The sequence below is a fragment of the Saccostrea cucullata genome, unplaced genomic scaffold, assembly GCF_032062105.1.
Source record: "Saccostrea cucullata isolate Sc308-1 unplaced genomic scaffold, CSIRO_AGI_Scuc_v1 ctg570, whole genome shotgun sequence".
Taxonomy (NCBI): Eukaryota; Metazoa; Mollusca; class Bivalvia; order Ostreida; family Ostreidae; genus Saccostrea; species Saccostrea cuccullata.
Genome location: NW_026933408.1, coordinates 456089 through 470189, shown reverse-complemented (window position 1 = coordinate 470189; position 14101 = coordinate 456089). Strand labels below are relative to the sequence as shown.

Sequence of the window (14101 nt, the reverse complement as noted above, 5' to 3'; positions counted from 1 at the left end):
ACTTTACAATAATATATTCGTGAAGTGGTGTAAATCAAATGTAGATACTTGAAGTTCAAAAGAACTTTTGAGAAATTTGAAATCAAAAGCTTTTACCAAAATCAACTGCTTAAAAACTTAGGACTTTACAACTTTATACACAACCATTTCCCACGATAAATTAAAATCCAGACTTTTTGATATCATCGACAGATCTAGATGCTTTTTCAATAAAAAATGGAACTCATAAAGAATTTATATACCTTGTCATTGGTCAATTGCAAAATTATTTTTTTAAAACATTCTGATTGTACACACAAGTACTTTGAAATTGACATCAAAAAGATGCTTGAGTTTCTGAATTACAATATATCTGTGTGGTTTATTGACACTACGTCGTCGATATATCTAAATGTTAAGACGAACGCAACAGTAAGTGTTTTCTTCTTTTCACGTATAAGGTTCTGGACAAATTCTCTTTCATATGTATGAAAAAAAAATAGATCTGCTAATACCAACGCGCAATAGGCACACATGGAGCAAGTTGATGAAATATAAATATCAGCAGTCTTGTTTAAAGTCATCCTTTCGTAAGTTCTATTGTCGATACAATAACCTTTTCAGCAAATTGAAGTCAAATGCCGATTAACGTTTTTTAAAGTAATTGTTAGTCCATAATCAAACTGAATAGAAGACGATTTTCCCGTTATTTCACGATCATGACAAGGAGTTCATGGCGGGTGTGACCGGTCGGCAAGGGATGTTCACTCCATTATTGCACCTGATCCCACTTCTGATGTTTTGGAAGTTCGTGTTTGCTCTGCTCCTATTTTGTATTGTTTTATGGACTTTCTGATCTTGAATATTTTTCGTTATCTCCATATATTTCATACAATAAAGACTTTAAAGTCAATTAAGGCGAGATAACAACACGAAATGTCAAGCCGGTAAAAATATGGTCCTTTGAAAACACCAGATGTGGAATTTGTTGTAGAGATTGTTTCCATCGGCTACATTCTCCGTGAGCCCTATGCATGGATAAGAACCCCCCTAAAAAGTATAAAAACATATAAAAAATTATAAAATATAAACGTAATTGCAACCCAAGAATAGTTTGAATTTGCAAACAGATCGTTATGGACATCGAAGTGTTATACCCATTATTTGTCTCAAACTTCCTTTTTGTTTAGAAAAGAGAAGATCTTCTGTATCTTATTTAAATAAAGCAACTCAAAATATCTTTTTGAAAAAGTGTAAGAATATAATCTGTAACATTCGAGCAATAAAAGAAAACTGACAGAAAATATATTTCAGTTTAATAATTCAGCACAAAATCTGAGTTCTTAGTTATTTTGAACACTGGGGATCAAATAATGAATTAAAAAAACTACTTTTCGGTAACTTATAAACATGATGACATATGGTTGCTCTCAATTTCATCACTTTACATGTAAATGATTAAAAATTCGAAAACTGTCAAAATCATTGTATTTTATGTACATTATAAATGACATAATAAAAGAATAAAATGTCATAGTTTGTTTGTAGGAGAAAAAAACATATGACAAAAGGCGTGATAATTATTCATGAGGTTTTTAATATGGACATGATGTGTTAGAGCGCGGATTCACCTCATTCGGATGATTTCCCAGGTGGAAAGTAACCCACGGTTGTAATAATCCCTCTGTCGCCAAGTGCATATCTCTTTTGTTCCGACACACAATGTGTGGGTACCTCTCTTTTGTCCTAACTCGCTCTGTCAGAACAAGGTGAGTACAAAACACTCACATTCAGAGTGACTCAGAGATCGAAAGTAAACCCAGTCTATTACATGCCATGCCACGATAAACTGCCTTCATTTGGTTTAGGAGTTTTCTCGATTGCTAAGGAATCCATTCGTACCTCTTTATAAACATCAATGTAGAACCTTCTGACTGCCAATTTTAGAAGGTCAAAATCTGTAGAACAAATCGATCGCACAGGGCCAATAAAAAGTCATTATGTCTCTTCCAGACTATTTGTGTTTTCGTTCTGAAAAGCAACACAGAAGAACAATTACGAAATCATAGAGACATTTAGCGATTATTTTGTGTCTCTCTATCGGTCATTACGTTTGTTATCAGCATTTCTTAATGTTGTCAAAAGGAACTTATCGCGTGACCACTGCTTTTAATGAAATATTGAATGATGTAATGGCAGGGTTTTACAAGGAATTCTCTGCAATATGGTGCTCATATGTTTTGTTCAGTTATGCTTTATGATGTTTCCTTATTTATGATATTATGATTCAACATGATTTTATATAAAACAATGTCTTTTTAGTCAGAGTTGGGAAATAATGATGAAAAATAAAGCCGACTGGTTTCAACAAGCAAATTAAAGTTAATGCTGTAACATAAAACTGTTATTAAAAATATGTAGATTTACTCACCGTGTAGCAAAATGCAGAATAAACATTTATGAGAACTTAATCATATTTCTTTAAATGCTTTCATATGTATTTTACACATGTGGCCTACAACACTACACGCAGGGGTTTGTCTAACTTCCACTATTCTTTATACAAGAATATTAATGAAAACTATGGTTTTTCTTCAACGCGTGAAAGTCGTACCCATGTAATTTAACGAACAACCAGCACAATATCTGTTCAAACAGGGGGAAAACCGCAGAGAATACCTCCCACAAATACAATTTAACGCAGAAAAAAATCAGATGAAAGAAAACCATGTATATTCTATCGACATTGTCAATTTATGTATCTCTTGAAAAGGAAATGTTGTACAGATCAGTTTACTGAGGTGAGGTCATTAAAGTTGAATGTTATTAAATCCTGTTATGACGTTTGTTCATGCAAACCTATCATTAGGCGCCCGTGAGTATATCAAGAATCAATTTGGATCGAGTTACCTATTGATTAGATTTTCAACTATTTTAATAATGCCATTATTATTTCTTTTCCGGACACGCACAATTTACTTTATGGTTGTAGCATCAATATAATGTTATAAGGATTGATATATATGCATGAAGGATGCTAAAATGTTTGATAGTTCCCAGGGAGAAAATACTAAGTTATGGCAATTTATAACAATACGAGTTCTAAATGTGCATGTTAACGTTGGTCACCTATTTATTTCTTGTTTTATTGAGCAAGAACAGCAGTATCGACTGCAAGAAGTAAAGATTTAAGAATAAAACTTATCAAAAGCAGGATTTCTTAGTACATGAAATTAGCAACTGTATAATTCAGAATGCAAATAAGATTTGCAATAAATGCAGTTGATTTCCTAAATACTTTTAAATGAAGTCTATAAGGGTTCAGCAGTGGGTACGGGCATCTGATTAGAACGTTTTATGCAGCGCTACTTGGTAAAAGCCTTGTACTGTAACGGTTTTATGATCAGATATTTATTTTAATTCAATTACAGGTAAAATGCTTTGCGGATTTTCTTTATCTTTACAGGGTACATTAGGTGACGATACATGCGCACATTACCGTATCGCGATGAATAATGTATGTCACTTAAACGATATAGCACCACAAAATCTATTGTCTAGAACAAAGCGCACAGAACTGTTAGATTTGATATTTAATTGGAATTTAGTCCACCTATTGAAAGCAGCATTAAATTAGACAATGCTTGGATTACAGCCCAATTCAAATACAACCCAGTGTCTGATTTGCAAAATACAAACATGTCAGGCCCTAAATCAACATTAGTGTCCCAAAGCCAAACAGCATCAACATATTGTTCCTCTTCTCTCATCATAAATTGTTACACCACCGCCAATCTACGATCAATCTCAATAACAATCTAAGCGCATCAATATTAGTGCCAAATATTGAGAATTCTTCATATTTTCTGGGTCATCACCTGATTTGTTATTATGACGTAATAAAACAAATAAACAGATTCCGCTTTGCATTCGGTGTTTTGAAATATGTTGTCTACATAGTTATTCGGCTCAGGCGAGGTTTCATACTTGAGTGATAAAAAATCCAGTGCTATTTTATTTATAACCACTACTTGCTTAACCCGCATACGTATTTTAAAAATTAAATTCTGATGAAAAAAATTAAGCTAATAGATATTTAATTTATACGATTCTTATCGAAATATCCTTTTATCCTACAAGAGACAGGGAAACTAATGTAAACAGACTGTGATAGTCATAAAGTTAAAATATCGAAATAAACGTAACAGATGGAGAACAGAATCAACAATGGCCCCTGGAAACATGAGATGTGAAATCAGGTGTCATAGAAGAGTAAACACCCTCTAGTCACACTCGTCCAAATTTTCTTTATTTTGATTGGGGAAGCCGGATAATCTGTACACAAGTCAATATGAATACACGTCAAGTAATATGTAACATTAAATGTATGTTAGCATTAGCCTCAACGATGGGTTATAACTGCAAACAAGGTATTGTAACAAGGATTCGCGACATATAGGATTTACAACAGTTGTTTCAAACACAACAGATTTTTTTTCAGTTGGCTGTCCAGCTTTTGATATCGTACATAGAATTTGCTTTTGAAAATTCATTAAACTGGGACGCCTGAACATAATACGAGTTAAAATGATATATTAAGGCAACATAAAAATGGCCATTTCTATAAGACTGTCAAACTACTGGCTAAAAACAAACCAACCAAATCTATCTTTTTTTAAACTCAAGGAAAGGTTGATATTTAATGCTTAATCCGTCACCCAAATTTAATTTTGGAAATAACATTTAAAAGATTTTGAAAATTCAGGATATAAGTTAAAAATTTCTGGGCATGTTTTTCTTTACACATTCCTACCCCGACAATTTTTTTATCCTGGTTAGGGAAGGCTAAAAATACATTATACTAAAGATGGCCGAACGGTGAAGGTAAGGGTTAAACGATAAAAATTCATCACGTTTACCCGGAAGATTTAGCTTTTTCTGTCTCTTTCTCTCACCAAATCTTTAAGTTATATTGTAGTGAAATATTTTTGAATGAACGCATGGCTATGAATGGATATTTGAAATTATAATCAAAACTTCTATATTTATCTAAATGTTAAATTAAGGCCACAGCCAAAGTCATGTTCATTTCCTGTTGAAAATGTTTATAATAAATTCTTTTTTATTAGACTAAAACCCCTGGTCGGTTAATCAATGGAAGGTATTCAGATAACAAATAATATCCCAGCTCCAAGGTCCTTTTAACTATACAAAATAGGAGCAGAGGAAAAAGGGACATACAAAACATCACAAGAACAGGTGCCACGAAGGAGGGGGCATCCCCTGCCAACCGGTCATACCTGAGGTAAGCTCCTTTTCATGATCGGCAAATAATGAAAAATCCGTCAAAGATTCAGTTTAGATGTAATGGCTTAACAATATCAGTATGAAAAAGTCATTTTGCATTTATCTTAATGATAATTTGTATTTGCTTAAAAAGTCATTGTATCGACCAGAGAACTTACGTAATGACGACTTTAAACGAGACTGCTGATAGCTTTGTTTCACCAACTTGTTTGTCAATAATTTACCTCGTTTTGATTGATTGATTGATTCATTGATTGTATGTTGGTTATCGTCCCTCTTGAGAATTTTGACTTCTATAGAGACGCCACCATTTGCCGGTGGAGAGCTGCAAATGTTGTATATATATAAACCAGGTGTACAGGTTCTTAAGGTATATTTATAGCACGCCAATATCACAAGATTGATCTAAACAAAGTTTCACATTTGATAAACTAGGTCTATCGACTGTAAACTATAGTTTACAAACCGTGAACTACAATAACTATAGTTTTCATCCGTAAAACTATATTTAACGGTTGTTGACTATAGTTTACGAATGCTAATATAAGTTTATCTGTGTGTAATAAAACGTTAGCAATTTATTTTGTTGATAAACATAGATTCACATCTGAAAACTATAATTTACAATCGTGGACTATAGTTAAGAATGTTAATCATAGTTTCACAAATCGTGAAACTATATTTATCAGATTTTTAACTATAGATAAAAGTTGTAAACCATATTTAACAAATCGTGAAATTGTATTTATCAGATAATCTATGCTTTGCAATCGCAAATGATTGTTTTCAGTGTTAAGTAGAGTTTACGGTTCTGAAAAATAGATTATCGCGTTAACTATGGTTTACAGTGAAATGTGAATGTGAAATATAAATTAACCTTATTAACTATAGTTTACAGTCCGTAAACTAGTTTACAACCGATGAACCTAGTTTATCGACTTTGAAACTATGTTAAGCTCATAATTGTGAATTCGGCGTGCCATATTTATTGCTGCATATGTTAGGAAAGTTGACGATTTAAAAAAGTCATCTCGTTTGTCATATAGCTTAGTTTTTAGATGACAACGTCTTTTCAAGTAAAATGTGAAACAGATTGTCAGATTCTGTGGGTTTTTTTTTATTTCAGGTTTACTTGGATATAACGTATCGACATAAGAATGGAAATAAAAATTGTGATGAGGAATAAAATCAGTACTCATGAAACAATCCAACACATGATTTCCAATGACGTCATTTCATCTTCAGATTATTTGTTGATGGAGTCATAATAATTTTTTAAAAATTTTGTAGATTAATTTGAAAAAAAGAGTTCAGATACCGCTGAAATCAGGAAATTGTTTTTTTTAATAATTAAGAAAAACATTTTAGACAGTTTTAATAAATCCTCTATTATTTATCAGGAGAATGTTTTCAAAAGGATCGAATTCACTATTGCTGAAATAGTTTGTCAAAAGACCTCGATTCTCATTTTACGATAAGACAAATAATACTTTTGGAATACAAGAAATGTGTGTGTTTCAAATTCAAATTCAGTTGTTAACAGTGGTCCGATTCTACCTACTAAATAATTGTTTTTATCATAGGCGTCGGAACGGTGGGGGCTTAGCCCCCCCCCCATTTTTTGCAAATATATACATAATATAAGCATTGAAAATTGGACTTTACCTTTTTGTTGTTGGTTTAACCCCCACTTTCAATTACCCCCCCCCCCCCACTTTCAATTTGCTTCCGACGCCTATGTTTATTCGATGTCAAGCTTCATTTTACTTGCAAATCTTATTTAATTTTCATCTTACAAAATTTCATCACTTACCACAACTTTGTCAATGAGGAAAATATACATTTGCATGTACTACACCTTCGAAATGTATATCAAATCGAAATTAAATGCAACAAAGGAGTGATAACTCGTATTGAAGAAAAAAATGTTTGTTTATCAATAAATAGAGCCTACCTTAATTGAAATTAACCTATGATATTTAGTTTTTTTTTAATCCGCCATTTCAGGCAGAGAAGTGAGTATCCCTGCCGACCGGTTACACTTGTCATATGCTCCTTTTCATGACCGGGATAACTCACGGAGAATTTGGGAATTCCAAAAGAATTTTGGAAGACCTGGTCTCCTAAAAGCACACGGGAATTGACAATCAGAAACTCAAGCATCTTTTTATTTTCAACTTTAGATTACTTGTATAGGTACAATCAGAATGTTTTAACAAAATGATTTCGCAAATGACGAATAACAAGGAAAGAATATTTAAGAATTCCATTTTCATTGAAAAAGCAGCTGCAATTGATGTTAAAAAACTTGGACTTTTATTTATCATGTTGAAAGTCGAAAGTTTTTATGTTGTTGATTTAAGTAAAATCTATTCAAATTTTCCAAAAGATAATTGAAATTTTTGTATTGTCCACATATGATTTGCACCACTTCTCGAATATATTGTTGCAAAGTACTCCTGAAGTTTCTCCTTCACTACTGTTAATATTTAAGGCCAAAAATATACCATTTAAAGTTTTCCAAATGCATTTATGTTAGATACTGATATTGGTATAAAACGAAGAGAGATCAATTTAAACTTGATATATTAACAAAGCTTTTTTTAAAAACAAAAAATTTTCTTCGATCGATTTAAAAAGGATAAAAAAGATAAGTAAAGGATTAAAGTAATAATATATTACACTAGTAAAATTTAAAATTTAGGGCGAAGGGAGAAATGCAATCCAGGAAGTGTTATTTTTACCTGGGGCATGATTTATAAAAATTAAACACAATGAAATTTTAAGAGATAACAAACAGTATTCAAGCTCATGTTTTGTGTACATAAAGTGCCATTCCTTATCATATTGTATTTCTTGAGCTCAGCAAAAAAAAAAAATTAAATTGCCAAATTTCTCCGATTTAACAACGTTTATAACCGGAGAGGTGTTTCCTTGTCAGATAAAACAAGAGCTTCAAATTGTAAAATGTCATACAACATAGACAAAAAAAAAAATTAAACTAATTTTATTATGCATCATGATTAACAAGACTGACAATCGCAATTTCTAATTACGATGATTCATTAAAATCAGGTGAACATTTTTTTTTGCTATCTATATCTCGATTGTCAAAATACTATTGTCTCGTGACGCGGACGAAATCCAAGCGGACGGTTTACTTCCTGGTGTAACCTATATCTTCCTCGTTTTAATCAATATGGTGAGTAAAAGAAGATGATCAGTAAGTTTAAAGAAGATTATCATGTAATTTTAAAGAAGATTATCATGTAAGTTGAAAGAGAATCTCGCATCAATTTAATCTATGATGTGTTCCTAATCTCACACAGGCAATAGTTTTCCTCTGATTATAATTCACAGGTGTTTAAGGTTTTACTCCTGTTCGGGTTCTTGGTGTGTATCTGTTATGGAAGTCTTTCGGATGTCTTTCTGGATAAAGAATGGGAGGACTTCAAACGTGTACATGGAAAGATGTACTCTCAAAAGGAGGAAAACAAAAGGTGAGTAGATTTCTTGCTTTACACCATAGTCTAGCTATAGTCATTGGTAGGGTTATTTAATACTGCTGAGTGCATACACACTTTAAGATATTTTGGAATATTAATTAACACTGGTAGTCGACAAATTACATGCCTTTAATATCAGAATTTTGAAATAAATATATGATAAAAAATAAACAAATGAAAAAGGTTAAGAGAAAAGAAAATTACCAAATAATTAAAACTTGAAAGTGATTAAGTACAGTTCAGCATTAATGTATGCTAATACCGAAGCTGTTTTTTTTTTAATTTAAAAGAGGTCGGAAAGTAATTTCTAGACCTTAGAGATTATATCCTGAAAATTATACATAAACATTTTCTTTCATACTAATTATTATACCAATATTTACTCACTGATTTATCTTCGGATTGTCCGTTTTTCCCGTTGATGACAAGGAACACATAGGTGTGATTGGTCGACAGGGGAAGCTAACTCCTCTAAAGCACCTGATCCCACCTCTGATTTTAAGTATTAAAAAAGATTTTTTATAACACCTTGGATAAGAAAGAAAATCATATTTTCACCTATATGTATTTTTTTTTATCGAAATACAAATCAAATAAGAACTGCACCAAGCTGAGACATTCCTTTGATATAGATAAACCTGTATAAATTTTATTTTTAAATTACTTTTATTTTAATAGGAAATTAATCTGGCGACAGAATCTTGATGTCATCAATAAGCACAACATTGAAGCTGACCTTGGGCACCATAGCTATAGGTTGGGAATGAATAAATTTGGCGACATGGTAATTGCAAATTTCATTCTTACCGTTGCATGTACGAGGATTGTTTGGTAAAATCGAGGACAAAGCGTTTGAATAGAAAAATAATGGGCACATGAAGCTGAAAGGGATGGATGGGAGGGATGATCTGTAATTAATTGTGAAATCATAATTCTAATAATGTAACTAGATTTTTAAAATTTTATTCATTTCCTTCAATATATTTGTTTGTCAATTTGTTTCACAGACGAGTAAGGAAGTTTCAGCGACCTTGAACGGTGCCAGAGGCTTTGGTCCTGTTAATGGCAGTATTTTTCTACCACCCAACAATCTCCACCTCCCGGACACCGTAGATTGGAGAGAAAGGGATATGTTACTCCTGTTAAAGACCAGGTTTACTACTGCGGAATTATTCTTTGATGAAAATTTTCACCTGATACATCTATTTAAAAATAGATTATCTTATCAATGCAGCAAATTTCAATACTACCTTTCGCTTTTTGTACATACTTACAATGTTCTAATCATTATATTTAATTTAAATCTTGATAGAGCCTTTGTATACAAAAAAAGATCATGCAACAAAGAAATTTGTTTTTGTGGAAAATGTTATCATAGATATTGCAATATATTCAAAAGCTCTAGGAATGCCAATGTTACTGTAATTTTGGGGGGAAATTTAATTTCCTTTTCTGCAGGGTAGATGTGGATCGTGTTGGGCTTTTTCTGCCACTGGTGGGTTAGAGGGACAGCACTTTCGTAAAACAGGAAAACTAGTTTCTCTCTCCGAGCAGAACCTTCTAGATTGTAGCAAAGGTACCACTTTCATATAATTAATTTATATAAAAAAAAATGGACAAAAGAAATGATGCGAATATAAAAATTCGTAATCCTCTCCTAGTATTCCTTTGGATTAAACAAAATGACTTACGTTTTAATAATTCAGAGAACATGGGCTGCCGCGGAGGACTTCCGTCCAAGGCTTACAACTTCATAAAAAACGAAGGAGGAATAGACACTGAAGAATCTTATCCATACCAGGGAACGGTATGTGTACAACGAAAAAAAAGCGAAACAAGTTGTTCTACCGGTACATCCTAAACTTACATAACCAGAGGCTTCAATACTTGATATTGAAAACTGTTCGTTATCTTCAATCCTTCAATCCATATATTCCATTAACGTTAATATTCTACTTATAATTCACAAATAAAAGAAAAGATATAAACCGTGTTTACCATATATACACTGTGACATTTTTAGGATGAGAACACTTGCCGATACCGACCGTCAGAAGTCGGGGCTACTTGTACAGGCTTCGTTCAGGTTTCTCCCGGCAATGAACTGAACCTCCAGAAGGCTGTGGCTAGCGTCGGTCCAATCACAGTTTGTATTGACGCCAGCAAACAATCATTCCACCTGTACAAGGAAGGCGTGTACGATGATGACACGTGCAGTAGTCTCATAGTTATCCATGGAGTCTTGGTTGTTGGGTACGGCGTATACCAGGGGAAAGACTATTGGTTGGTAAAAAATAGGCAAGTATCTCAGAAAGAGGGAGAGAAATATATATCCGGAGTAAATGGCCACAAATGTACAAAGTTTGAAAAAAAAATCTTAAAAGTAAAATGGTCCATAATGTTACATTTATTTTACATTTATTTGACATCTGAAGAATTAAGTTTATTCTGAGACATTATATGGTACAAATCTTGTTGATAATTATTATTTTTTATCTTTTCACAAGAATCTCTACTCATTGAACATAAATCCATCGTATATAATTGTAAACATTTGTCGTTCATCCACAGAAATTGAGCTTTATGAAATCAATAATTCCACAATACATGTATTTCATTTTAGCTGATGATATGTGCATGTAGTTGATATATTTATATGGTTGATGAATCTAACTGGGAAAAACTCTCATTTATTTCAATGTTTATTTGTCTTTCAACTCATAAGCACGCTTTTAAAAAAAAAAAATCACGAATTTCAGCTGGAGCAAATCTTGGGGGATGGATGGCTATATAATGATGTCGAGGAATAAGGACAATCAGTGCGGAATCGCAAATCACGCCGTCTATCCAACCGTGTGAAGTAAACAAGAAGAAAAATGATCTTGTATCACATTGTTATTTCTGAAGAGGTCCAAATTATTGAAATATATGTATGAAAAATGCAGTGTTTATTAAGTTATAAGCTAAAATGTCTTACTTGATCATTTGTCGATTCGATATATCTTAGTAAACTTGAAATTGAATAAGAAACCTTAGAATCTGTAACATCTATTTCATATATGAATGTTTTTCTGACTATAGACGGTAAAAGCCAACTTAAAAATAATTGCATGATAAACAAGATATTTTTAACTTTTTTATTGCCAACTCCTTAATTACGTGGTAATATCTAGCATTCACCAACATAAAGTGGCTACTTCTCACAACTTATTCCATACTCAAGAGCACGGGAAAACCGAGGCAGGAAGTTACAGGAATTTCAAGTAGCTTTGTTTAAAGTCAGTTTTTAGCAAATTCAATGATTGTTTAAATAAACTTGAATTTTGACAACGGAACTTGATACCACCTCTGGAAACTCAATATATATGACCCAGAACTACCAAAATGCACTTCATGCTTAAGACTAAGGAAAAACTAATTATTGTGAAAAATTTCATATTAAGAGATAAAAATGAGAAAGAGCTGTCACTCGGAATTATTGATTAAATGACTGGCTCTGTTATTATTTATCTTGTAATTTGTCATCAACCAAATTACTTTGTTAAAAATCACGTTAATTCTAAACACATAAGTACTCTGAAATTCTAATAATTGATATGGAACACATCAGCAAAAATACGACCAATTTGTACCCGTCAGACAGCTGCAAACACCATTTTGAAACTTGTACAAAGACACTGCAAATATGGAATCGGGTTAACTTTGACTGTACTTATCAGGCATAGCTATCAAATATTAAATAAAGATTTTATTATTTTTGTTTGAGATATAACTCAGTGTTATTTTTGTTATGCATGAAATCTTCAACCATGGAAAAAACAAACAGTATTCAAGATCAAAAGTCCATAAAACAATACAAAATAAGAGCAAAGCAAAAACGGACCTCCAATACATCAGGGATGAGATCAGATGCCATGGAGGAGTGAGCATCCCCTGCCGACCAATCACACCCGCCGTGTGCTCCTTGATCGGGAAATAACGGGAAAATCAGTCGTTAATTCAGTGTATAAATAATGGACTAACAATTGGTATAAGCATTTGACTCAATGATGAATTGTATCTACTGACAAGGTGATTGTATCGACCCTAGAATTAACGAAATGAGGACTCAAAACGAGACTGTTGATATTCTTGTTTCATCAACTTGTTTGTCAATAATTTTCTTCGTTTTAAAAATTGTTCATATGTAGAGCATGCTCTTGCGTATCGAATCAACTGAGAGATATAAACACTGTATGCAGGTTACAAAGGTATATTGCTGCACAAGTATTAGCTTTCTTAAAAAGCTTGTCTGACGTGAGCAACATTTAGAACTTAGAAAAGTTGAATTCAGTGTGATCAATAAAATTCTGGGTCCAGAAATAAAGTATTCTCTTTATAATTAAAAAAAAAATCAACCCAGTTGTATGTACATGAAATAAAAGTTAAATATGAATTTATTCACTTATTATTTGTATTTTCTTTTTTTATGGCCGTAGGAAAGATATAGAGGAGGGACCCCACCCACCCCAAACCCCCAATTTTGCCGATATATAATTATATACTGTAAAAAAGGCACTTAATGCCTGTCACCAAAATGTCATTAAACAATAACATACATGTATATCAACCTATTTGGTTTATAAAAAAATTCCTAGTTATAGCCCCCTAAGATTTTTGGTCATCCTTTGTGCATCCTTTCCCATGACATCTTTTGTGATTGGCATTTCCCCCAAATACTAGATAAAACTAGTGCATAATTTAATTTTGATAGAAAAAGTTATACATTACATTTTACAAATCTAAACATTATTTGGCAAACAGTTGGGGGAATTATGATTTCTGTTTAAGATACATTGTAATGAACTAATTATATATAAGATAACATCTTTTCATATAAACACACAAAAAAAGTTTATCAACTACCATCATCTTTCTCTTGAAATTTTTAAACTAAAACTGAATCAAACAACTGCCATTTTAGGCATATGTGTAATCATGAAGGTAGAAAGACCGTTTACATTGAAAATAAACATCTATTAGTTAATCTGATAGCGTTGACCTGAATAGCTCTATGATAGTGATGCATAACAGAACGGCAAAATGTTATGTAACGTGTAATGTAGAATGTGATAATAATTAGGTCCAATGCTTTGGTTTGTTTGGCTGTTTAGCATGTTTCCATTAATCTCCATGGTAAAGATAGTTTAACATGTAGTTTCCAAGATCGAGCTATCAAAATTAATAATTTTATTGAACTTGTTCCACAGGCGTTGGCTAAATCTAATACTGTCTGATGCCATGACGTCAGACAATAAGTGAGGGAAGTT

General features: G+C 32.4%; 1 pseudogene; it reads left to right on the top strand.

Annotated features, from left to right (window-relative positions):
* Window positions 1–8353: 8353 nt before the first annotated feature.
* Window positions 8354–12553, top strand: LOC134238232 (procathepsin L-like; annotated as a pseudogene).
* Window positions 12554–14101: the final 1548 nt, after the last annotated feature.